The following is a 27,724-nucleotide window of genomic DNA, read 5'->3' as shown; positions in this document are numbered from 1 at the left end:
GGAGGTGAGCCTGCTCCCACCACACACCTGTATTAGTTTTCCTGATTTGAAAATAATTCTTGGTCTCCTTCTACAGGTCTCACAATTACCAGCTAGAAAAGCAATAGTGAAATGTGCAGCACACACCTCACGTAAGGACTATGTTTCAAAGTGCAATGCTTTCATTGATGGAGCAGCTAAGAGAAATACGCTGACAGGATGCTAAGTTGCAATGGTCCAGATAACACAACCCACACAGAAGATGCAAATAAAAGATGATTCCATGTGTTTTGACCCTAAACACATTCAAGGACAGGTTGAGGAGGGGGGGGAAACAGGAGGGGAGAATCAGAGGGTGTGTGCAGACAGAAGAGGGATTGTGGACAGGCCCTAATGGTAAAATATATTTCCCTCTATCAATGCTCTCCTACATGACCCACCTTTTTCATGGTCCCTCACAAGTGGGTCGAGATGATATGATTTGCTTATTTTCCAAATGTTGGTACAACACCAAATTCTGTAAGACAGGAGAACGCCTCTGCAGACAATGTACTGTTTGTGCACAATACAACACAAGTAAGGATACACTGGCAGCATATGACCACTTTCCACCTCCACATGGACCTTTTGAAAGTTTGCAGATGGACTTTATAGATAAGTCTCCCACACAAAAGTATATGTTGGCCATAGTGTGTATGTTCAGTAAGTGAGGCATACCAAACAATGAACTGTGATGCACAAACTGTTGGCAAATGTCTTTTGAAAAATGTCAGGGGCGAACTGATTCCATGTTTTGGGGCACCGGCAATCCTGACAATGGACCTGCCTTAGTTTTCCATGTAATCGGGGGAATATGGAGAGGGCTTAGGGTTACAGAGAAGCTGCATCATGCATATCACCCCCCAGAAGCAGAAGCGATGGACAGGAGGAATGGTGTGCTTCAAAACAAAATAGGGATGATTTGTGCATCCACTGAACTATCCTGGGTAAATGCACCATCACTAGTTATGTTGGCAATGAGAAGCACTCCTGACAGAGTGACAAAACTTAGCCCACATGAGATTCTGTTTGGCCACCCCATGAGTTTTCCAGGGCGCACATCTATTGCTCCACTGTCAATATCAGATGACTTGCTGTTATACTACTGTAAGTAACTAACAGAGACATTGTGTTAACGTCATTGTCAGGTTCTCCAGGCTCTCCTGGAAGAAGACAAACCACCAGCCCGCAGGCACCAGCCAGGAGACAGGGTCTGGATAAAAGCCCACACTAGATGACACTTCTCTTAGCCAAGGTGGAAGGGCCCCTACCAGGTCCTCCTGACAACTGCCACTGCCGTCACGTGTAAGGGAATGACCTCTTGGATCTACGGCTCCCACACCAAGTAAGCATCAGGACCAGAACAAGAATATCAAGCACCAATGGAGCCACCAGCAGCTCCAGTGGCATCCTGCAAATACAACGTCCACTCCACCAAAGCCCCAAGAAAGAGCTAAAGAGGGTTGCTCGTGCTGCACACCACCAGGGAAGCGAAATGTGCAACAGAAAATGTCAATAACCATAGGACCCACAAGGAAAGGTAACATGGCCTCTGCGGGGCGACCCATTACTGCTCTTAGGTCAAGGAATCTACCCTGCATGAACATGCAGCCAACTAGAAAATAGCAGATATTTCTAAATGCATTCAACAAAAGCACAAAACAGGAGGAGGGTGAATTGGAGGACACGCAGGATGGAAACCTTACAGGGAAGCAGAGGAGCACAAAATACTAAGGTTCAGATTGGAACAACAGATCACTGCGATACCCCAGATGTTATGAAGGCCCCATCTACAATACAGACAATCGTGGAGTAAAAGGGATTGTCTTACGTCTGTGGTCAGTGGGCATAATTCTACTTGTCCCCAGAATTTTTGGGCAGTTGCTACCTTGCCTCTATCCTGCTGTGGATGACCCATTTCACTGATCTATTGCAAGTACAATACCAAGGTCACTGCCCAGTGAGGTGCAAAAGGATGGCGGAACAGGTAGACAATGTGACAGCAGGCTTTGGAGTAATGATGCCCGGTGTGGGGGTGGTATTAACAACCTATAGGATACACCAGTTGTCAAGAATGATTGCACATTTGGCAAGTTCAACAGCAACATTACAGAGGAGCTTACAGCCATTAGGGCGGTGGTTATTCAAAATCACATTGCTTTAGACATCATTCTTGCCAAGGAAGGAGAGGTATATCAGGTCAACCATCATACTTGTTGTTCCTATATTGCAACTGCACTGAGAGGAAGAGTGGAGAATGGTTACTATGTGCCAGGTGTTACTGCCCCCCACTCTGTGGATTGGCAACAACCAGAGACATCTGGGTGGCCTACGGCCTTGTCCTGGCTGTGGACAGCTAGGGAGTACCAGTGGGGTAGCCTAGTTGGTCCTGGGAACTTTGACAAAGGGAACCACATGGGTTCAGAGTGGCGTATAACTGGAAGGTGTACCTGCAGTTGCGGGCCCGCGCCCGTGTTCTATCGCCCAAAGCAGGGAAGCCCATCAAGATGGTGATTAGTCTACCCTGCGTTTTGGCTGGAAGGGGGTTGTGTTGGACGTGGCCCTTTTTGCAGGGTCATCTCTGAACTTTTTGCCTTCCTCGTAGTGTTTTTTCTGACATGGTGTTGATGGTTTTAGGACTCTGGGCACTTTAACACTGCTGTCCAGTGTAAAGTGTGTGTGCTCTCGGTAGTAAATATGGTAAGATTGGTGTACACCTGTTTGGCATATTTAATTTCCCTGTCAGTCCCTTGTAAAGTGGTATCTCATATACCCGGGGCAGGTAAATTAAATGCTACTGGTGGGCTTGCTGTGCTGATTGCGCCACCCACCAAAGTAGCCTTTCAAACCTATCCCAGGCCTCTGCCATTGCAGGGCCTATGCACGCATTGTTACTGCCACTGTAACATGGCACCTAAATTGTGTGCCACATCTGTGACCCCCCCTTTTACTACACGTCAGTCACCCCTAAGGTAGGCCCTAGCTAGCCTTATGGGCAGGGTGTATTGTAGGTAAAAGGTAGGACATGCACCTTAAGTGTGTTACATGTCCTGGTAGTGACAAACTGCCATTTTGGTTTCTCACTGCTATGTGGCTGCCCTCTCATAGGAATGCATTGGGGATTCCCTGATAAGTGCTTCAGTGGCAATTCCTGATATTAGAGGAGCAGCATGGTCAAGTTTGGTATGTTTGGAATACTGATAGTAAATGCTATGCAATGGTGTGAGCAGCTTTATTATCACTAGTTTAGAAATGCCACTTCTAGAAGTTGGCATTTCTGTGTGCTATGTGTCTGCCTGCCTGATGTGGATTGCATGTCTGGCTTTGGAGTGACAGGGGCTGATGAGGTGTGTGTGGCTCCAGGGAGGGCAGGGTTAGTCAGCGCTAGGCTGAATAGGAGATCTGCATTTGGAGTAGTGGGAAGAATAGTCCCCTGACCCTGAATAGGGCTGTGCCTGCCTGGGTGAATGCTGGCTCCGTCCCCCTGTGGTGTGTCTGATCACCAAGCTCCTACCTGACAGAGGGGAAGAGGAGTTTTGTCAACAAAGTGCTCTAAAACCTCCCAGAACCAGTTCAGGCTGGTTCGTACAAGCCCTGTGCCAGGGCAGACAAAGAAAATGCTGAATAAATAATGGGGCTGTGACCCCATGAAAATATGTGCTTTTCCTGTGCATAGGAGGAACATGCTGATGCTGGGCCCCAGGAGAACCGCCATGAGGAACTGCCTCCCTGTTGGCGGGCCCTGTGAGCAGACCTGCCTGGGCCCAGCCTTTGCCCTGGATGTTTTGAGGGCATAGCGCCCCGTGAGCGCTATATCTTTTATTCCAGGAAGGAATCCTGGTGCTCTGCAGCACTGCACTGCGCTGCATTCCAAGGGAACCCTGGCATGAGGATTCCCCCACCTTGATGCATTGGAAGCGGGAGCCCACCCCGCATTGGTGACGCTCGAGCAGGAGCCCACCCTGCTTGGATGCATCATTAATAGCGGGAGCCCACCCCGCATTTGTGCTCCTTCAAGCGGGAGCCCACCCCGCATTTGGTTTTATCTATGGGCGGGTGCCCATCCCGCACTTGTGAGGAAGAGAAGAAGCTGCCACTCTGAGAGCGACCTGGAAGTCAGGCAGCCTTGCCTGGTTGTGGGCGGGGCTGAAAGAGGCGTGCCGTGGAGCCAGGAAGGGGAAGCTTCAAAGGCCTGCCGCCTTTGTGAGCTTCTCCAGACCACTTGCTGTACTCAGCAACTGGTCCCCAGTGGTTCTACCCCCATTTTTGGCGGGAGAACCGGTGGGAAAAACAAGTGAGGAAGAGAGGTGTGCCCACCTCTGTCAACTCCACCCCTAAGGTGGGGGAGGCAAGGTGAAGCACAACCTCGAGTCCCTGCCATCTTGAGGTTGGGGGGACCCAGCCAACCAGGGACAGGCTCCTGCTACCCTCCCACTGGGGAGTAGCAGAATAGGGGGTGTACCCACCCAAGGAAAGGGACCCATTGGTCCCTGCCCTTTACCTACCTGTAACGTCCCTAAATTTAGTATTTAGGGGCACCCTGAACCTTCCTTCCTCAGATCCAGCAACCACAAGAAAAGAAGAACGACGAGAAGCCGTGCAGAGCTAAGAAAAGGACGACGCCCACTGACTTGGCCCCAGCCCTACAGGCCTGTCTCCCCTCGAACCTGCTCCTGAGAAACCCCGGCGTGTCCAGCAGCCAGCAACCTCAAAAACCCCGGAGGACCTGCCTGCATTCACCTTCCAAGCTGTTTCTCCCATGAACACCGGACTTGTTTAAACTGCAGCTTCTGGTGCCAGCCAGAAACCGCTAATCCAGCACACTCTGCACCCGCCGAGCCCGGCCCGTGTATGAGTGAATAAACACCATGAGGAGGTCCCCCTGGCAATCCTGACCCAAGATCCAGTGACCCCTGACCTGCCTCAAGCCTCCAGATGAAGCCTACAGCCTCAATCCAGAGGACCCCCCCTACCGCGACCAGAGTGGGTAAGAAAATCCGACGTCCAAAGGCACCCCTGTACCCGACTCCCCACGGCCTTGTGTGTAAAACCCAGCGGTGCCTAACCTAACCAACCCTCTACATCCCTACTCACCCCTCGAAGTTGTGGTCACTACTGGAAGATCCTCATCCTCGAGCCTGCAGTGTTTCTTTGTCCCGGAGAATCTCCATTGCAATCAACAGGGCAGCCGACCTCAAATCAGAACCATGCACCCGGCTGCCCTAGTGCCGCTGAGGGTGCCCCTTTTGTGCTAACTTTTGTCCCCAACTTGCCCTGAGCTTAACCTTTGGAGATTTGCTCCCACAACCCCATGGCATGCTTGCCAGCCGCCACCAACCGGAGTCCCCCTATCCTCCATAGGATAACATTGGGCCTCAACACCCTGCACCCTGCCGCCCTAGTGCCACTGGGCGTGCAACAACAGTGCATCACTGACCCTGGGAGACCCCTGAGTCTAACCCCAGAACCCTAACTCAAAAGACCGATTACCTACTTGGAAACCGATAACCTCCTTTTCCTCCTAGAATAACATTGACACTTTTTCTCCCAAAAAGTTTCTGTGTCGACTTTTGAAAACTAAGAATATTCCTTAAAAATCACCCAATTAACCAAAACACATTTTCCAACTGTTTTCAGGAGATGTCCCAGTGCTGAATCTAGGTATCCAGCACTGAGGAAGAAAAGTAATGTTAAAGTAACCTACCTGCAAAGTGAATTTCCTCCCAATGGATAACATTGGTGATTCTATGTGAAAAAGTTTAAAGTGTCAACTTTTGAAATACAATAATGTTCTTTAAAAATCGCACAAATAACCTAACCGAATTTTCTCAACTGTTTGCAGGAAAGGTCCCAGTGCTGAACCCAGGTGTCCAGCACTGAGTAAGAAAAGTAACTAAAAAGTAAATTACCTGTGAATTGAATTTCCTTCCATAGGATAACATTGGGGGTTCTTTGTGAAAAAGTTTTTGTGTCAACTTTTAACATACAAGAATATTGTTTAAAAAGCGTACAAACTACAAAAACGTAATTACTTACCTGCTTTAAGTAAATGTCCCAGTGCTGAACCAAGGAGTCCAACATTGGATTACAAAAGTAATCTGAAAAGTAATTAATTGCATTTTTCCAAAAAAGCCCATTCTTTTGAATGTATTATACCTGCTAAGTGTTGCAAACTGCTTACTTAAACTGTAACCAAAACCAGTACAAGTCATACTGCAATTTTGAGCTGTGTTCATCCAAGTAAATTACTACTGCAAAGTATTTATATGCTTACCTGTACCAGGTTTGCTTGGTTCTAGAAATTAAACAACAGTATATTTTTTTTATACAATAACAATTGGCCTAGAGTTCAGTTCTTGAGTGTGTGAATTCATTTGCTGACTGAGTGTGTACATCAAATGCTTAACACTGTCCTTTGATACTGCCTTACTGCTCGACCAAGCTTTCACTTTAGAGAGTAAGGTTCTATCTAACTTTAACCTCTGCCAAAACTTCTGGAGACCCATGGACTCTATACACACTATACCTCACTTTGGTGCAGTATATATAGAGCCAGTTTCTTACAACGTACAACTAGTACAGCTTTGCAAGTCTACTACTGCCAATGTTTGTGGAATCATAAAAGGAATACATTTGCAACCATTCAAGGAGTATTTCTATATGTGACGATTTAATACTTTTTTTGATACATTGTTCAATGTATAATTGTTTAAGATCCTGCTTCAAAAAATGAACAAGTTAAAACCCCTTAATGAAATGAGAAGAATGAGAAAATCCAACACAGACATAGCACACATGACTCAGGCCTCCTTGACTGAACTATCTAAACAAGAATTCATTTTAAGGGTGTCCACCTCAGACAGCCCTGCAGAAGAACGCCCATGCCCCTCCCACTGGACACCGGTAGTTCTCTCTTGGACTAGTAACATGTACAACACAACAGCCTGAAGTCGCCACCCTGGAATCACTTCTTTTAAATGTATTTTCACTGCACACACTCATCTTTCTCTCTGCTACAAAAAGCTTTGATGGTAGGGTTGTCATATTGGTGCTGATGAGGTGGGATCCATGTTTCTAGCCCTCCCCTTTTACAAATAATTCTATCAAGTGAATAAAGGCTCCATGTACTAAGTCTGAGTCACAAATAGAGGAGGATGAGCAGGCAAATTAATAGGGCAAGCCGAGTCAGACCAAAACACCAGGTCTGGCTTGTCCCTAAGAATAGGTACATGATCCGAGCCATGAAAACATTTGCCATGTTTATTGTGTGACAAACATACTGTCAAAATATAATAACATCTCCTCAAATTTCAAAGAAATCTATTTATTTAGTATGCAAAAGCGTTTCACCTCAGTACATTAGATTATATCACCGCATAGACAGACGTTTATTGAAAGCGATAGTTTTCAGAAACATTCATGGCTCGCCCCGTAACAACAATGACATTAGTGAACTGAGAGGCAAGTCAGTAGACATGTCAATCGTAATATAGTCTAGATTCCCATTATAGATTGAGTAACACTACAGTCCTCCAAATCAAATATAAGAGGTGCTTGTAAAGCGCACATCCTAAACTCACATTTTTAAAGGTGCCCTCATATGTGATAATAAAGAAAAAGGAGGCTCTGTGAAATAAAATATTTTCCTAGGTTCACACAGTTTGGACAATCAGTGAAGCCAGTATTGATTTTAGATTAACTGGTTTCACATTTTGAAATTCAGCCACAAGATGGTTATCTCTGTCTCTTCTTCTCTGTCCCCCCTTTTACATCATAGGTTACTGTTTTGTCTTTCATTCTCGTCTCACCATCACAGAGACAGCAGTCCCTACTCAGGACTCGAGAGCCAGCTACAGAGCAAATAATGCATTTATATGGGGGGTGGGGCATCACACCACAAACAGGTACCCCCAAAGTAACACCCCTGGCTCCAGATACCTGAGAATGAAGAACTCACTGCTGCTGGAAGTTACCACATTTGGGGCCATGTTGGCGGAACATTTTTAAAAGTCTCAAACAGGCCGGATCGCCGAATTGGCCCACTTGCATCCACAACTTTTTTTTTTTTAATGCACATATATCGAATTGTGATTCAGTAATTAGTTACAGACTCCCGATTTGGTTTAGCAATTGGAAGGGGCGTATTTATGGAATCCCTTCCAGCTACTGAAAAAAACAATGTATTTATTAATGTTATAAGACCGAGTTATGGTCTGAAAACATACATTATTTACTGACTACTAAAAGGTAGAAGTAACCATTCACAAGGACCACTGCCTACTCTTAAAACATGAAACTTTAAAGATTATTATTAGTTTTTTTTAACTAAAAAAAAAGATTGCTTTATTAAAAAGCAATCACAGACATAGTGGTAGACCAACATCCCTGTGATGTCAGTGGGTTGCCAACTGCGACCTACCTCGTTAATATTCATGAGGTAGGTCGATTTGCAACCCATTAGGAATTGCTGTTTAATAGGTGTAAGTTTTCTTAGATAAGGAATTGCGATTTCCTGATTGCAATTCCGTAAGATTCGCAATTTGGAAATCACAATTCTAGATTTTTGTACATATGGCCCTTATTTCTGTATTAACAAGAAAACCATCCTTCTCTGGGGCAGCAGCGACAGCATGGAACTTTCTACCCACTAATCTCGGAGACATAATGTATGTCTTTGCTTTCAGGAGACAACTCAAAACGCATCTGTTCAAAATAGTTCTTAAGGCAAAGCTAAATTTACCTAAAAAAAAAGTGTTGCCTTGCAATCAAATTACACTGATTAGGTTATTTTATCTTATGTAAGATTGGAAGTATTTTACTTTATTTATCTTATATGAACTTTATGAAATTGATGAGTGAATGTTTATCCCATCTTCTCGTACCATGACTTATCCTTTGTTCTCAGATTATTGATTATTGTTTCATGTAAAGTATCCGTATACCTACCTTGGACCTGGTTGTTCAATAATAATAGCAAAATTATTTAAAACCACATCCAGTTTAATGCAAAATTTGTTGAAGAGGAAACACTTTGGGCCATATGTACAATAAAGTGGCGGAGAGAGGCGTTAGCAGTCATGATTGCCTGCATGCAGGAGAGGATTGTTTATGTGTAGGAAGGTGTCCCTTCCTGCACATAAACAATCCTAAAATGCTATTCCGTAACTTTCATGTGTGCTGCTTGCAGCATATATGACAGTGAGAAAATGGCATTTTTGAAAGGTTTGTTCATGTACAGGAAGGGACACCTTCCTGTACACAAACAAACCATGGAATTTTGCTTTTTCCATGTGTGTTGCACAAGGCAGCACACATGGAGAAAGCAAAAACGAGGAGAAATAATGCATTTCTCCTCGTTTCGTCAACTTAAGACCAGGATTTACCTGGTCTTAATTTTGGCGCTGCTTCCTATTTACGCCACCCTTGTACATAGGGGGCAGTGTCAAAATGAATGGGTGTTGAGGTGGAATGCTCACGGAACACCACTGCCCACTTTTTTACGCTAAGCATAGCGTGAAAGGGGGCCTTATGTACAAGGAGGGTTAAGCCAAGTGGCTTAACGCTGCCTTGTACATAAGGCGCAGTCCCTTTCGCCACCACAACGTCAATATAGGTGACGTTGTGGTGGCGCTAGGGGCTTGTACATATGCCCCCTTGTTATTTTCCTTTTTCAGCGACACTTGTAACACCTTTAGTTGAATATTGCGAGGCTGTAAACTTTGGCATTGTTCAGGTTTCCATAGATCACCATTATAGTTAAGCAAGCACGCTTGACATGTCAACACTTTTTGCAAAATTCATGACAGTTCATTGAGGTGTTGTGCTTGTTCAAAAGACATCCTATTGCAAATTGTGCAGTAATTCCAGCTTTTCTTTGAAGTAACCTTGAGAAAATAGAGATTGGAACTTTTTGAGAATGATCATTAGTCAGTCGCCTCCTTTTGGAGTGCTTGTTAGTATATCTGTGTCTATAACAAACGAGCAGACACAGAGGCAGATCTCACGCTGATGTTGCTAGAATGTCAACCAAAGAAGAACTTCAAAACAAGTGGTGGGGTGAGGGGGCGTTGAAAGAAAAATATTTTATTCACCAAAATATCTGTTCACAGCTGGGATGTGCAGCCTGTGCTATACATAACCATTGAAGAACAACAGCGTATGTATCGAATTCAACACAAAAGAGGCTTGAACATAACTTATGATGACAAGGCTCAACTTCGGAGACACATTTTGCAAATTATTACCCTTGAAAAGTTGCATTTCACTAAAACTTCAACATCATTACTTTTGTTGAATATATAATGGGTGTGCTTCTCTAATGCAGCCCTAGTGAATCGTGTTAATTGTGAAGGAATTCCATATATCACAGGTTCAGCGGGGAAATGTTTCACACTTTGGCATTCTCTGCTAGTACTGGAGATGGGGATTGAGAAAGGGAAGTTAGGTAGAAAGTGTGAATGGGGTGGAAAATACGTAGCTGCAGAGAGGTGTGGATACTAGGCCTGGGCTAAAATTTCGTTCCGTTCGCGGAAATTGCGATAATTTGACATTTTTCGCGTTCCGCGGAAAGCGCGAAAATGTCAAAATTTCTGCATTCCGCAGCTTGGCGATAATTTGATTCTTGCTCGCGCTGTAAAATAATACATTCTCGCGCGCGCGCGATCGCCTTACCTGAATCCCTGCGTTCGCCGACAAGTTTTCTTGATCCCGTCGCGTTCTCCATGAGATGTTGTATTATTTTCAGCCATTTGCGCTGTCTCGCGACAGTTCGCGCCCGCAGTGACGTCATGCGTCGCGCGATCACTTCTTTCTTCTCGCGATCATGCGATCATGCACCGCGAGACAACTGAAAAAAAGATGGCCGCGCCCTCGAGCAACCACATGGGTAAGTTTGGCGAGCCGCAACCATGCAGAAAATCTCGCGGACATGCTGGAAAAAAACTTCCGCATCTTCGCGATAATTTTGAACATTTTCGTGATAATTTGCGAAAGTGGATTTCGCAAATTCCGCCCACCCCTAGTGGATACTAGGATTCGTGGGGTAAATAACTTGCTTTGCTCAGTCATATTCCATAGGTTTCCTCTTCTGTTCTTTCTCAAGGTCTTGAAAAGAAGACGAGTAAATGGTGAGCAATAGGCACACTCAAAGTGGATGATGAGTCTGGAAATGTGAAAATACTACAGTTGGCACTTCCAGGCCTTGAACTAGAACATAAAGGGAATGACACCCTGCAATTGGCCAACAAGTTATTATGACCACTGTTCAACTCAAACTGATAAGGGAGGGTGGTGGGGAAGTTAAATGTTGTTTTGTAATGTGCTAGAACACATATTAGATAGACAAACTAAAACATTTTCTTAGAAGTGTTGGCAGACGTCCACATCTTTTTTGGTACCACAGCCAGTAGCACCCCGTAGTGCAGGTCAGTTGTTGGGCACAAACATGCACCCACTCTTTCACACACAAGCATACACCTGGCAGCAAGCTGCACTGCGTTGCATGAACTGGAGAGGGCAGAATCTCAAATGGTGCAGCTCTGGTCTCGTCAAGTGCTGGCTCAAATTGTACAGCCATACTCCAATGCAGACACCCTTGCACTATTGTGATAGTGTTTGTGCAAGAGGATGTTTTTAATACACAAAAACTATGCTTTAATGCTATTTTCTATAAATGAACGGAGAAAAAGGAAAAACAAGAAGAAATAATGATACTGCTTCTTATTACGCCAGCCTTAGGTAGGTGCAGAGATTTGGGCATAAATCCACGTCTGCAAGTCCTTGTAAATGTGGATTTGCATCAACGTGTATGGGTGGATGCACAGGAACGCCCATGGACCAACCATGGAACTCATCCATGACGCAAAGTAATGCAGGGCTGTGCGCTACTTTTTGTTACAAACCAACACAAATCAACACTTCCATTGTCTTGTAAAACCCAAACCGGAAAGTAGCAGGAAAGTAATGCACCCCCGAAGCAAAACATGTGTAAATCTGGGCCCACATGTTTTTAGTAGCATTTACACTACATACAGCCAATGCTCCTGAGGTGAACATTTGCAATCGTCATCCTTTTGGTAACAGGACTGGCTTATTTCCTTCAGCAGATATGCACCCACAGCACCTTGGCGCACTGGGACTCCCCTAGGCCTGGCAGTGGCAACTCATAGAACAGCTATGTTTGCTGTGTGGTGCCTTTAATTCACATTATTATGTGGGTCCAATAATGCTCGTTGCATTGCAGAATTCATACTCATAACTGTGTGGCCTCACTAATGCTCATTTTCCTTCGGTACATAAAAGCTGATTACGGTGTTGCAGCCATTAATTCTAGTTACTTTCTGGGGTACTAAATATTATTACTATGGGGGCCGCTATTGTGGAGATGTAATGCTTGTCCCTGAGTGAGGTCTTTAATGCTTGATAATATAGGGGACATTACTGCTAGTTACAGGTCTTAAAAGCCAGTTACAGACTGATTCATTAAAACTGATTACTGTGTGTTAGCCATTAAGAATAGTTTCCATGAGGGGTAATTATTGCACATTTACTACCAGGGACTATTAAAGTCTATATCCTCTCAGACCAATGGAACATGTGATAACTGAGGCAATTATTGCATATAATGCCTAGGAAAGGAGTGCCTATCGAAATCCATGAAGGCCAGAACCATGCTAGATTCTGGAGATATAAACCAAAGATACATGTGCATACAAATGAATAGTTCACATAGTCAAACATTATCCTAAAAATATGGCACTCCTGAACCTACTTTGGATGTCCCTGGCATAGCATGACTAATGTAGTTACAGTGTATGACATTTGTTGAGTTTTGCCTGGCTCACTGAAGCATGTTCCTATCAGGGAACACTAGTATATTACTGTCTGTGACAAATGGCACATGCTCGATAATTACCACAGTATCTCTGCTTTAAGTCCCGCAGACTCAATAACAGAGAGACAAGTGCAAATAAATATACAGAAAAGTGCACCCTTGTGTGCATGCTCAGCCAATCCACCCTTCAGAACCCATTATGGATAAGCCTTTGCCAATGCTAGAGTTTTGGAGACAGTGAAACATAAACTCAAACCCATCACATTTGTAAATTTGTGGTTAAGTATTTCCCCTGATCCGGTTGCAGATGATACCAATTCACAGCTTGTAGCAGAGTGGTGATAAACAAGGGATAAAGTACCCCCTACAGTATATTATAAGGATATTGCAAGTCACGGAGGACTCTGCCATGACTTGCAATATACTAATCATGAACGTCAGAGGGCACTTTATCCCAAATAATACAAGGTCACATGATCACCTGTCCCACAAACCACTTAAAACCGTGATGTGTAGCTCTTTCATATGAAAGAGAGAGCAAGTTTGCAAACAAAAAGAATACAAATAAAACCTTTAGTGCAACATTAAAGACATCAAACACCTGTTAGATATTTGTTGTAAACAGATATTAGACACAGTTTAATACAAGTAATTTTTTTAATCGACGCCCAAGGGTCCGGTTATTTTCTTCTTCCTGCCGTGAGGGGAATGGCCAGCTTCACACAGTTACAAGCCGTGAGGGGAACGGCCAACCTCTCTCTTTCCACGCCGTGAGGGGAACGGCAATTCTACATTCCCCAGCAGCCTCTGCACCCGTGACGCTGCCCTCGCGACCGGAGGCGTGATAAAAGCACCACTGACCTCTCGCAGCGCGGGACACGCGCGGGAGTGCCTGGGCCGCGCCCGTCAGTGGCCGAAGGAGGCTGGGCTGGGCCCCCCCAAGCTTCACAAGTGGAGATAGACAGATCCTTGGAGTGTGGACCCCACAAAAAGACATTATTAAGGTCAGTGAATTCAGGCCACAGGCGCATAACATCACAGGGCACCGTTCTGATACCCTTGCAAATATGGGTAGACGAGCAGGTGCGGGGAAACTTAATGCAGCATCAGTGCCACCAGCCTCCTCTGTCCAACAAACATAAATAGATCGGATGTTACAGAGAGCTTTTGGTGTAGTGGCAACAGAGATCGAACTAACAGAAAGACAATTGTCTCTTACACCTGACCTAGCCCCACCCCTTAGTCTTCACGATGTAACAGGATCTTCACTGTCCATCAGTCAGGAACCCCCAAACACCCTCACAAGAAGCCACGCAGCAAGTAGTAGGGTGGACAATCCATACCCAGAAGGCGCACAACCTAAACAAGGGAAGTCCAAAACTACTGTACCAACGGGGCCCAAACGTAACAACCAAACAACGGCCCACGAGACACCGGGCACTGCGAGGGCGGAAGGATTAAGACCATCACCAAAAGTAGGCCAAGAACAGCCAGCCTGGGTTATGGACGTGGTGGTGGACATGCAGGTCCAAGTAAGGACAATCGTGAGGGATGAATTAAAAATCCTATGGGATCGGGTTGATAAGCTTGCCAAACTGGTTGAACATTGGGTGGATAGGACTGAGGTGATTCTGAGGGAAAAGGAACTGGCCAACCTGGTGATCCCCATAAGACCTAGCCCTTAGCCCCTAACATTTTATAACATGCTCCCCCCCAGTTGGGTAACCCACCACAACCAGGAGGATGTGGGAAAGCACCCCAGTAGCCCAAAGGGGTTGGGGAAAGGAAACAACACTCATGACCAGGGGCCCAAACAGGGGGCATAGATGGAAAAAGCCAACAATCCAGGTGTACCAAAGCCCCAAGCGAGCAATCCTGCTGGAGAGATGTCTAGACAGAAGTGCGTTCCACAGGAGGGAACCCACGATGTAGGGACAGCCCTCCTGTGTATTAACCTCCCCCCAGCTTCAACCCCCTATATAGTCATTTTAGCAGGAGTCCCAGAATTAAAACAGGGGACCAGAGAAACCTACTTTGACTCAAGAAATAAATTCCTACACGGGTTAGCTAATCTCAAACTGTTCTCTAACAAAGACATGAATGAAATTCTTATGATTCGTAGGGTGGGGTGGGTGGGATGGAGACCAAAAGATATTATTAGCGATTGCGTGGTGATCAATTTCAGGAACACGGCAATTGCAGATTCCCTCCTGGATCATCTCTATCACAGGATCAGGATCAGGGGGTGCATTAGCTTACTACTATTAGCCTATTTTTACCCCGCAGGCCAGATTCTGCAGGATTTTAAAAGTAACAATCGTGTGTGGAGGGAATGGTGACAGAATGATCAATTCTCCCCACCTATGCAGGCCCAATCATCCCCCTTATATTTTAATATTCCTGTAAACAACATATTTAGCCCTCTTGAGGCAGTAGATTGACCCCTGAAGGCAGAGCCCCCAATAGAAGACCAAGTTCACCGTAAAGTCCCCACCCCTCAGTCAAAGGAGACTGAACCAAGGAGAGATTCCCCAACACAGACTATGGCTTTGGTTCAGGTAAACGAAGGAGGAAAAAATAGATTATCTTGGGGCAAACAGAAATTAGACACTACGGGCACTTTGAACACTGATTTAGTAGGATCACCTAGCACGCAGACCCTATCATGTAACATAGCTGGTCTCAACACGAAATTGTATCTCCAAGATTGGGGGGTATTTATAGACCAACACGATCTGTGCATGTTCCAGGAAACATAGTCAAGGACAGACAAATTCAGGGTGGGTTACCCCTTGTACTGTATACCAACAGTCCAGGGGACCAAGGGGAGACCCTCGGGGGGTCTGTGCACCTAGGTTGGAGTCCACCTGTGTTGCAAGACCAATCAGTTAGAGACTTCATCCCCTGAAATCATGTGTGTTCTCCTCTCCCTCCCTAACTCTACTAGGATTGCTCTAATCAATGTCTATTCTCGGCCAGTCCGCTATGGGCAATCTTCCCACATGCTCAATTGCCTAATCTCTTTTCTCTTAACTATACCGGAGAACTGTTGGGTCATTTTAGGCAGGGACTTCAACTGCCAATTCGAGCCCTTAAACGGCCTGTCCACTAGTATCACAAGTGAGGAGGATTAAGTTTGGACAATTCCAGAGCCCAATATCCCTCCAACACGGGTGTGGTCCCCCTTGGTCCTACAAATGAACGCACTAACACTAAGCCATTCACTGAGGGCCTGCAATGGTCGATTGCCATCCGATAGTCCTGGGAATTTCACCTTTAATAGACCCAGGCATCAATCCTAGATTACATCTTGGTAGATGTCAGATTATGGCACAGGGTCCTTGACTTTAAGGTCACACCTCGCTATGAGAGTGACCATAATCCCCTGGTTCTAGAAATATTCCTCCCACTTACCAAAGGCCATCCTAACACATCCCCAAAATCTAATTCTAGCTTAGTATTAGTTGAAGGGGGGAGGAGAGTACGCTGGGGGGAACTCGCTCAAACACCGGATAAAGTAGCCTCCCTATTCCAACAAATCATCCCCTTCCTAGAAACTGCGTTCCAATCCTCCGCAACCAGTGGCACTTTATCTTCCCAAATGTCAATCTCCAAAAATCACCAGGACCTGCTTTCTGCTCTAGCACAAATTTTTTACAATAGCAAAAGGTCGAGGCCGAACTCTAAACCAAGGCACCGATGGTTTAACAAACATTGTAAGGTAGCCAAGCAAGCCCTTCTAACTTCCATCAGCATGAATGATAGGCCCCGAATTAAGGAAGCCAGTGACCATTATAGAAACACTGTAGCTAGAGCCAAAATCAACTGGGAAAGTGATAAATGGGGAGCAATAAAAACAGCACTGGAAAATCACGACATGAGAACCATTTGGAACCAAGTTAAGACAGGGAAATCTGAAGGCCAATTGGCGATAGCACCAAGTTTAGGGGAAGAAGTCTGGAGAGCCCATTTTAAATATTTATACTCAAGGGATTCAGAGGAAGTGGGAAGGGTAGTACCAGTCACTCTAGACGTGAAGCTCCCAAATCTAGATGCTCCACTTTGTACAATAAAGGAGATCACTGATGCACTGGGTAAGCTACTTCCAGCTAAAGCATCGGGGTTGGATAAGATCCCTGGTGACCTTTACCGTCAGTTTGTGCACCCTACCTGTGGTCATTATTTAACGCAGTTCTGCAAGGTATGGCGCTGCCCTCTACATGGGCTGGGGCAGAAATTATCCCCATACATAAAAAGGGCTCACCACTCAATCCAGCTATCGCCCCATAAGCCTTCTGGATGCCACCCCAAAAATCTTTGCTTGTGTACTCTTGCAAGCTTGGACTGAAGAGAATAACATATTAACACCTCTACAAGCAGGGTTTAGGGCCAAGATCTCCACCATTGACCAGATCTTCAGATTACAATTTATCCACTGGAAAACCGTGGTTCTAGAGGGTGGCAGCCTCTACCTCACTTTTGTGGATCTTAAATCCGCTTTTGATCTGGTCCAGCGAGATTAACTGTGGGGTATTCTTCTAGATCTGGGAGTTCCAGCGTATCTTTGCCACCAGTTGAAACGTCTTCACCAGGACAACTACGTGCAAATTAGATATGGCAAGAATTGTGAACTTTCTGCCCCTTTCCCTGTTGAGAAAGGGGTGCGACAGAGATGCGTTCTGGCTCCGACACTCTTCTCCCTCTTTTTAAACAGCCTGATTGAAATTCTGTTGGATGGGAAAGATATTGACGCACCCAGTTTGGCGAACCACAAAATTCCAGCTCTTATGTTTGCAGACAATACGCTCTTACTCTCCAAATCTCCCATGTGCATGCAGAGGGTGCTTGATGTATTCAGCACTTTCTGCAAAAATCGGGGATTAGAGATTAATCTTCAAAAAACCAAGGAAATGGTTTTTAATGCTAACACCATGAATTGCCCACACCCCCGATTAGATGGAAGGGCCCTAGAGAGGGTGTCCGTCTTTGACTATTTAGGGATCACATTAACCGATAAAATGGAATGGGGGACACAAATAAAGAAAGCCAGCTTAAAATTGACCCAGTCCACGGAAGGAATCACAAAAGTCTATAAGAGCTGTACGCACAAAGTGATAGGCCCTGTGGCAGAAATCTATAAATCACACAGGCCAGGGGAGCGTCACTGTATAGAGCCGAATTATGGGGCCACTGCCCAACCACTTCCCTACTAATGTCAGAGAACCTATTCCTTAGGCAATTGCTGGGCCTCCCTACAAGCTCTCCATTAACACCTCTCAGGATGGACCTAGCGATTTCCCTATAACAGATGTAGTCTCTTCCAGACCCCTCTTATACTGGATTCGCCTTTGGAGCACACCGAACTAGCAGTATACAAAGAGGAGTTGAAGGATGTCATGAGCCTTCAAGGTGCAGGGAAACTCCCTTGGCTAGCTTATATCAGGAACATTTGTCAGGCCATAGGGAGGGCAAATATGTGGACAACCCCAGAAGAGATCTGCTCTACGATCTCTAGAATGGCATTACTTGATTCCCACAGAGAACTTAAACAGGCCCTACTACGGTGGGGGACCAAACCCGGTTGTTTAACCTCTAGGTTTCTGGAAATTAAGCAGCAATACAGGCTGAAAGCAGCTTTAGATTATATCCAACCGTTTCTAGCAAAGAAACCTTTCCTCCAATTTAGACACGGGTACTGCCGCTCCGCACATTTACTGTTAATGGAAAGGTGCCCTCACACTAGATTGTCCAGGGTGTGAGGGAGCTGAGGAAACTGAAATGCATGTCCTATTTTTCTGCCCTGCCTATGGAAAGTCAAGGTCTCGAAGGTTGCTACAATTGTGTAGCAATATGGGGATTAGACACTGCACAGGCTCTTTAAGTACGAAACCGAAACACCTATTGTGTTTTCCATCTTCCGATTTTTATACTCCATGTGGTCTACCCATAGAGCTATCCTAAAGAAAACCCTCCAACGAAACCCTTAGTTCCACTGTAATTTTATCTATGCTTTGCTATGCACTAACAGTGTTAATGCGGTTTTGCACATATGTACTGTACTATCTCCCCTATTGTAATGAATTCTTTCCCGAGATGTTTTAATTATATAAATATAGCTGTCTTAATCTGGACCTTTCAGCTCTTTTATAAATATTTGTTAGATAAAGTCAACGTTTTTTACCAACTGGTAGGAGTTTTATCTATTAATGTGTTAAACATTTGCTATATATATTTGTCACTCTACTCTCCCTTGTATCTAATGTAGAAACTATAAATGCTGTCATACATCGTATTATATCTAACCTTAGAATCATGAGCAGGCATGAGGGAGCCAATCCAAGAATATAATAACAACTTACACATTTGAAGTGTTTTTAAAACACAGAAATAATGTATATAGCTTTAATGATGATATACTGTATTGTCTTTTTAACTCAAATGTAATATATATTGCTTTTATTTGTGCTTTTATGGCCTGCACGGTTGAAATAAAGCTTTGTTTGACTGACTGACTGACAAGTCCTTTAAAAGATTTTTTTTTTAAAAAGCTGCAGTAGCTCAGAATGTATGCAAACATGCAGCAAGATTCGAGCTTTTCTCTAACCATCTAAGGAGTGTCAAAAATAAACATGATCTCTTTGCTTGTCATTGTAAGCAAGAGAAACAGAGCACAGGAAAGAAAAGCAATATTATGTTTTCGTTGCTAAATAGCTGCTTGAATTATGCTCCGCGACCTGACCTGCCTGCTTCTCGCATGTGGCTTTGGCAGAAGGCATTGTGTTGTGAGAACTATACTGTAATTACTTATGTTAGTCAAGTTCTGACATCCTACTCTATCATCAGTGACTGGGTGCATCATAAATTTGAATTTAGAATTTATTCTTCATATTTGCAAATAGGCTCTCAATTTTCTATAACTGAGCTACATATCATGGTTTTGAGTGATTTGTGGAAAATATGATGGTGTTAGCATGTATTATATGGGCTAAAATACCCGCTGACATACAATTTCGGGAAATTGCAAGTAACCAATAGTTCCTGTATAAGGTTATGGAACTCCAAGGCAACTTGCAATATCCTTATCATGTACGTCAGGGAGTACTTTATCCCATATAATACATGTTCACACCATCAGCTTTCCCACAAACCACTTAAAACCTTGATGCATAGCTCTTTTGACAGAGCGAGCATGTTTGCAAACACAAAGAATAAAATTAAAAACTCTAGTGCAAAATTAAACACATCAAAAACCTGTTACTTATCTGCTACAACTCAAGTCATTTTTTGAAAAAAGCGGCAGTAGGTCCAAATGTGCATCAACATGCAGAAAGAGTCTAGCTTTTCTCTATTTAAGGAGTGCAAAAAATAAAGAGTCTCTCTGCTTGTCATTGTAAGCAATTAAAATAAAGCAGAAGAGCAATGTTCTGTTTGTTGCTTTAAAAAAGCTGCTATAGTTATGCTCTGTGGCCTGACCTACCTTTCCCCTGGCTGCTGGCTCTGTCAGTAGGCACTGTGATGTCAAAACTTGACTGTAATAACTTACAATAGTGAGTTCTGACATCTCTTCTTTATATGTTCACCGTTTATAAAGAAATTAGTGACTGCCATTTATACAAGGATTACAGAATTTCAAGTTTGATAAAGAAATTCGAGACAGATGAATATACAAGGATTACAGAATCCCATGCATTATAATATTAATAGTGCATGTTTCGTAAGTCTGTAAGATTGGCCTGAACAGTTACCTCCTCTCATCAAGTAAGCTGTTGTTAGTGTTATTTAACACTTGTTCAGAGCCCAATATACATGAGCTCTATGTAAAAATGACCAGTGAATGTGTGGTGAACAGAAAGGCACTCTGGGAAGAATATCAGCATTACAATAGACACATTTGTATTGCAAAGATACACTCACATTAAATACCAAAGTAAAAGTCTAAGCTACTTTGAAACTTGTGACTGCAAAACTAAATTCACTTTGCAAAGTGTAGAAATCCAGTTACTGAATCACCAGTGCCGGCAACCAAAAGTCATACAGTGAAAACATGCAAAAATGTGAAACTAAAGGAGGAGCTACACTCTAACGTAAAGCAGGACTAAACAAGTTCAACAGTTTGCAAAAGGATACACACAATGCACATCATTTCCCAAGATGGCAGCATTGAATGTGGAAATGAAGCAAACGCGAATTCACAGCACAAAATATACAGGGGCTTATTTATGAGTGGAGTTGCGTCGCACTTGCACCATGTAAGGTGATGCAAGAACAATGAAAGTCCTAAATGAGATTTATGAAGCCATGCAAGGCCACTTTGCATGACCCAAAGTTGCTACATACATCTGAAGTAAAGGAACGCAGCTCAAATCGCTGCGTAGCCTTACTCTGCTCTCAAAAGGTGTTTTATGGATGTTGTGTGGGAGTTACCATGCAACCCCCATGATTTTTGATGCAGTCCCAGATTTACCAGAACTGGTAAACCTGGGAATGCACCAAAAAGATACGCTTTCCGAGGGGATGTCTAAAGAGGAGAAATATTTTTATTTTTCCTCGTTACTTCCTTTTTCTATGTGTGCTACATTTTTCAGCTCACAAAGAAAGCAGAATATGCCTCTCAGGTTGTTTTGTGCAGGAGGGTGCCCCTTTCTGCATACTCACAATTCTGTATGCAACGGACACACCTTAGCACCAAGCTTTCTGACTAACTGTCATCCTCTTTTAGAGTTAGGTCTTCAATCTAAATGCTTCACTATTCTAGGCGATATGATCTTGAATTATCAGCAGACAGAGATATGCAGGAGCTTATTGACATTACATCAGAATTAGGACTCCAACAACTTGTACAACACCCTACGCATCAAGCAGGACACAACTTAGATGGTTTGTACACTAATAACCCTGCCATCTCCATTACATCCGTTCTCCCTCTTACCTGGACTGATCACCATGCCATTCTTTTCAGATATAATCTGGATCGCTCCAATATCACCAATTTGGCTAGCACCAAGTCCATTGGGAGAGCTTGGCATAAAATCGACCAGAGCTTACTGGTGAGCCAGTTAATACAAAGCCAACCAGACCTGGAATTGGAAGCTGAGGCCTCAGTTAGAAATTACACAACTTGGTTAGAGTCCAACTTTGCCAAATTAGCCCCCATAACAGTGATAAATAAAAATAGAAAAAAAACCTCTGCCTTGTGGTTCTCTGAAGCCTTAAATTTAGATAAACAAGCCTTAGAAGGCGAGAAAGAAGCTGGCGGAAAAATTATGAAACACTAGAAAAAGATCTGTATAAAGCTATGTTGGCAGATTACAAGAAAAAGCTAATTGCCGAGAAGAGCCAATACTTTACATCACAAATAGAAAGGGCAGGTAACTCTAGCAAGGAACACTTTAAGACGATAAAAAATCTGTCAAAAGCTACAAAGGATGATTCCGCCAATTGGAGCCAAGAGTTCTGTAGCACACTTGCCCAATCCTTTAAATCTAAGGTCGACCAAATATACGATCAGTTTGCCAACTGTAAAATAAACGCTAGAAGTATAGAACAAGAAGCCATAGTCAAAGTGCCCTTTTTTAATTTTACTCCTACCTCGCCAACTGAAATAGCGATGCTTCTTTCAACAATCAAATCAGGATCCCCAGATGATCCTTGCCCTCCCAGGATCCTCCAAAACATTAGCCATCTTATTAGCCCGCAGCTATCTAGCATGTTCAATCAGATGCTTTCACAAGGGCTCTTCCCTTCTATGTGGAAACAGGCTTGTATACTGCCACTCCTAAAAAAAAATCTATTTGGACATAATGGACCCGACCAACTACCGTCCTATCGCGAGGCTCCTGCTTCCCGCAAAAATCGTTGAGAAATTAATAACTGTTGAACTCTCTGCATTCATCATAGAGAATCAAATCCTAGACCAGAGTCAGTCTGCGTTAAGAGCTAGTCATAGCACCGAGACAGCTCTGATAAAGACCACGGACGAAATCCGCATGGCGCTGGATGGCGGAGGGCCGGTGGCCCTCGTTCTCCTCGACCTATCCGCGGCATTTGATACCGTGGACCATACACTTTTTGTCGATTGTCTAAAGAACATAGGCATTGGAGGGAAGGCCCTTTCTCTTTTAACGTTTCTATCAGATAGAACTCAAACAGTTCACATGGGCAATTTAAAATCAGCACCTTTTGTTCTGCCTTGTGGGGTGCCGCAGGGCTCATCATTAAGCCCTACCCTTTTTAATAACTATGTTTCCAAACTAGCCCCTCTGATAAGAAGCGTTGATCTAATACCTGCCTCTTAAGCTGACAACACCCATTTGGTTATCGCAACAGTGGACACGGAGATGTTAATTACTCCATCAAACTTCATGACTGCATGGTCTCTCTGAGCAACTGGATGAATAGGCATTGCCTGAAGTTGAATTCAAGCAATACGGAGGTGGTGTTTTTTTGGAAACCTCTCTCCTTTGTGGTCGCCAGCTTGGTGGCCGGATACCCTTGGCCCCCCACCTACACCAGTTGCCAAGGCTAAAAATCTGGGGGTCATTATAGATGAGAAACTAAACTTTAAGTCTCACATCTCGAAGGTGGTGTCCTCTTCCTTTCACACCACCAAAATTTTACGTAAGAATCTCGCATTCATTCCCATAAGTACCATAAAAACAGTATTGACCTCCCTGGTTTTATCAAAATTGGATTACTGCAATGGCTTATACATAAATTTACAATCCAATCTACTCAGAAGGTTACAGGCGGTACAAAATGCCACCGCTAGACTAGTTCTGGACGTTCTCAAATACCATTCCATTAGATCAGGGATTCAGGAATTGCATTGGCTCCCGGTTGGTCAGCGGGTTAAATTTAAGGCTTTCTGCATTGCACATAACACAACGCACAGAGAAGGACCACAATTTCTGTGGGATTCCTTTAGTTGGTATAAACCAAATAGACCGCTACGCTCAGCCAATGCCTATCTGATGCCCGCCTCCAGATTTAAAAGGATGAACTGGGGGGGAGGAGTTTCAGTTACAATACTATCAAGGAATGGAACTCCCTTACGCTTAATCTTAGGAGGATTTCCTCCTTGCGTGACTTTAGGAAGCTACTCAAGACATGGCTTTTCAGAAACTAGTTTGCCCAGACACAGAATTGGAAGACCAGAAGCGCCTAGACACCCACGGGTATTAGTGCACTATATAAATTGTTACAACATAACATAACATGCCTGCATTGGTTCCAGGCTGGCGAATGGGTGTCAGCACAGGGTAAAAGGCAGGAATGCCCTGTATTGAATGAAAGAGAGTCCATTCCTGCCCTTTCCATTTTACACAGTGCAGTGCGGCAAAGTGACTTGCTGCTCTGCACTGCAAGACAAGTTCGTAATTAGGCCCCCCAGTAACAGATCAACATGAGGTGCCTAAAGGAAATTATATTCATAAGGAGAGTGAAGCTCTTTGACCTGACTGATGACAACATTTTGACAGACTCTAGGATAGCCATAATGTACATGGTGCTGTCTATTTTGGAGAATCTGGGATCCTTATGGAAGTTTTCACTGATCCTTTGACAACTCCCCCACTTATGTTGAGAACCTTCTTCAAGAACCTCTTTTTCCTGGTTTAGGGAATTTATCTCCCTTCTATTCTTTACATTCCATGAGCTAGACAATGCTGCACAACACTTTCAAACTTTGCAGAAGTGTTCTGCTCTTTCTTTCTCTGCCTTACTGTTTGTGACCTTTCATGTGTTGATGTGATGCCACGTAAAGCCACAAATGACATTACGTTTTTTAACCACTTTATTTTTGCAGGTTCACATGTTGACCGCATACAAAATATAACAAGGGTTTCCAAACTATTTTGTAATAAGAGCTGCTTATGTTAAATGGAAATCATACTGAGGTACTAATATTATTAGAGCGGTAATAGTGACCATATCAGACAAGATTACTTTTGTGGCCACACCATGGAAGATTACCAGCAGTGATCGCCTCAGTGCATCAGGCATGGTTGTCATCAGTAACGAAAAAATTGTATTATCAATTAGGAAATCATCAGGATAATACATGGACGCCTCAGCTGTAAAGCCCTTGGCATCAAGGTAATAATTGTAGCAATTTTTCCCCATACGCCTAATAGATAATAACCCAAATATCAGCTTAAAATGTAACTCGGAAATCCAGCCATTTGTCTCCAAACATCAGCTAAGAGTATGAGTTTTGAAAATACACAAATTTCAGTCCTAAATATATGCTTTTCAATTTTGGGATACATATATTAATTCAACCAAGCAAAAGCTTCTACTTTAGTAGAGGGGACTGCACATAGATGAGCTTCTCAGAGGTAGTTGTTGAGCTACAAATAGCTCATAAGCTACTTTTTAAAGAGGCCTGATATAGACCAATTTTACAGGCCTGGGTAAATAGTAATATTCACATCCAATAAGAAGCCTCACTGTCATTCACCTCAACTTCTATACCGCCCAAGGCCTATACCTCAGGGCCTAGAATAGTGAAAAGTATGTAACAATATATATCACTCTCCAGTCCCGTTGACTGTCTACCCACTCTCAGCAGACAAGACTGGCATTTTATGCAAACCATCTCTCCTTTTTTATATCTGGGACATGGCACGCCATCTTCCACCACCTTGTTTGCCTCTCACATAGGTCTTATAGGGCTGTCAAATCTTCTTGAAGCTGGGCATTTTGTCCGAAATAAAGGCTGTTAATTTTTCCATTGCATAAAATATCATGTTTCTGACTAGATTCCAATAAGGGGTGGAAATTTCTGTTTCCACCACTGTGCCACTGTCAGCCTGCCTGCTAACAGGAAACGTGAATTGAGTTTCCCCTTGGAAGTATGGAGGTGTTAATGCTATCCTTTCTGAGAATCCTAACAGCACAGTTAGCGAATTAAAAGGAATTGTAACATCCCTTTCTATATTTGATAAGGCCAAGTATAAAGGGCCACCTCAGCTACATGTCCACCAAATGTCCACCATTGTGCCCTGTGAGTACCAGCACCTCCAGCATAAATAAGATCCCCCAACCATAGCTCTCAGTCTCATCATGGTCGGGTACCAACTTGTTAAGAGTTTATAAGTGTTTTCTTAATTCTGAGTAAAGATAGATATCTGTGATGCTCTTACTTAAATGTAATTCTATACTTTCTCTGTAATCTTAAGATGTAGAACATACTCCCTTAGGGACATGTGGCAATGCATAGTAGCAGTATGGCTGGCATCTAGTGCACTGTATCACCATGAAGGTCCCTTCATTGTGGGAGATTAAGAAAGACGTGTCTCCACCAGAGTTAAACCCCCTGGCCTCCTTTCCATTCATAGTATCATTGGTCCCTAGTGAAGTGCTTGCATAATTTAGAATCTGTCAACTGGAGTCAGTCAGTAACTTGCCTGCCAGACTTTATTATCTCTCAACAGCTCCTCAAAATAAATGAGCCAGGATCACCAGCAATTACCAAAGTTTAACCTGGGGGCAACTTCGGCTTATGGACAAACAGGGATGGGGTATGGAAACTAGGCTATCCCAATATATGAATAGAGAAAAGGCTCCTGGTGCTGTGTCTGTGCCGTGTAGGAAACCACAAAATATAGCTCAGCAGAGCCTGCCTGATACCTCCCACTGCTTCCAAATGAAGATTTCGATCCCCCGGCATCTTCCATTCCTGTGCGAGAAGGTTCTAGGTCACATATATATAGCAGGGAATGTCTGGAAAACCCAGTTCCTCTTAAGAAAATCTTTTGAATGGGGGAGACCTAGTGACCTCAACAGCTTAGCCACCCCACGCAAAACTGATGAAACTTTTCTGTATACCAGCCAACACTGGACGAGGAAAACTTAGACAAAGGACCTGAGTCAGGTAGAGGAGAAGCAGAAGGAAATTCCTTTTCACACAATTGATTTTGCAGAATCAGGGAAACTTCAGGCTTTCCCATCTATGTACGTCCTTAAAGAGGGCCACCAGCACAAATTTGACATTTCAGGCACAGAGGGCATCACACGAGCTGGGAATATTAACTCCCAAATACTGGATGAACCCTATGGTGGAGTCAAACCCCCATCTATGAAGACTGAAGTAGAATTAATTGTCCATATCTACTGTTCTCATTCCCTGGGGCTTCGAGTAGTTAACCTCAAACTCTGAGACCTTTCAGAATTTCCCTGTCTCCTCTATGAAGGTGGGTACAGAATGGCACTCTATACACTCTGCTTCTCATGAACATTCCATTTATGCCCTTATTAATGTTTATTTTTTCCACTGTAGGAGCAAATATTAGGGGCCACAGGGAGCATCCTCATCCTGTGCCTATTGAGGTGAGGTTACTGTGACACACTTCTCCACTAATCTTAATGCCTGCCAAGGGATGAACACAGTTAAACATTGTAGAGGAGTTCAGTAAAGGGCCTGAAGGGGTCCTGGAAAATACCTAAGATATAAACTGCCAATGAACCCTGTCAAACTCCTCCACTTCAATCAAGAAAATAAGCATTTGATCTTTATATGTTGCCTGGTATATCTATAAGGTTTTGAACAGATTGTTTAATTCCTAGATTCTAAGGGCCTAATTTAGTGTTTGGATGACAAGGTACTCTGTTACAATGTGATGGATATCCCATCTGCCTATTACCAGTGCAATAAAATATAATGAACTTGTAATAAAGTGGGCGGGATCTTCGTTACGTTTCTGGCTGTGTAACCCAGCTGCCAAACTTTGAATCAGGCCCTACATCTCTAGTTAAAATGCTTGTGTCATGGTTAAGCAATGTTATTGGGTGATAAGAACCACACTGCATAGGACAAGATGTACTATGAGATTTTGCAGTTGCAAACCATGCGGTTTACAAAATTCCAGGCTCAGC

The sequence above is a fragment of the Triturus cristatus genome, chromosome 8 (genome assembly GCF_964204655.1).
Source record: "Triturus cristatus chromosome 8, aTriCri1.1, whole genome shotgun sequence".
NCBI lineage: Eukaryota > Metazoa > Chordata > Amphibia > Caudata > Salamandridae > Triturus > Triturus cristatus.
The sequence above is the reverse complement of the archived record's forward strand: the minus strand, read 5'-3'. Positions refer to the sequence as shown.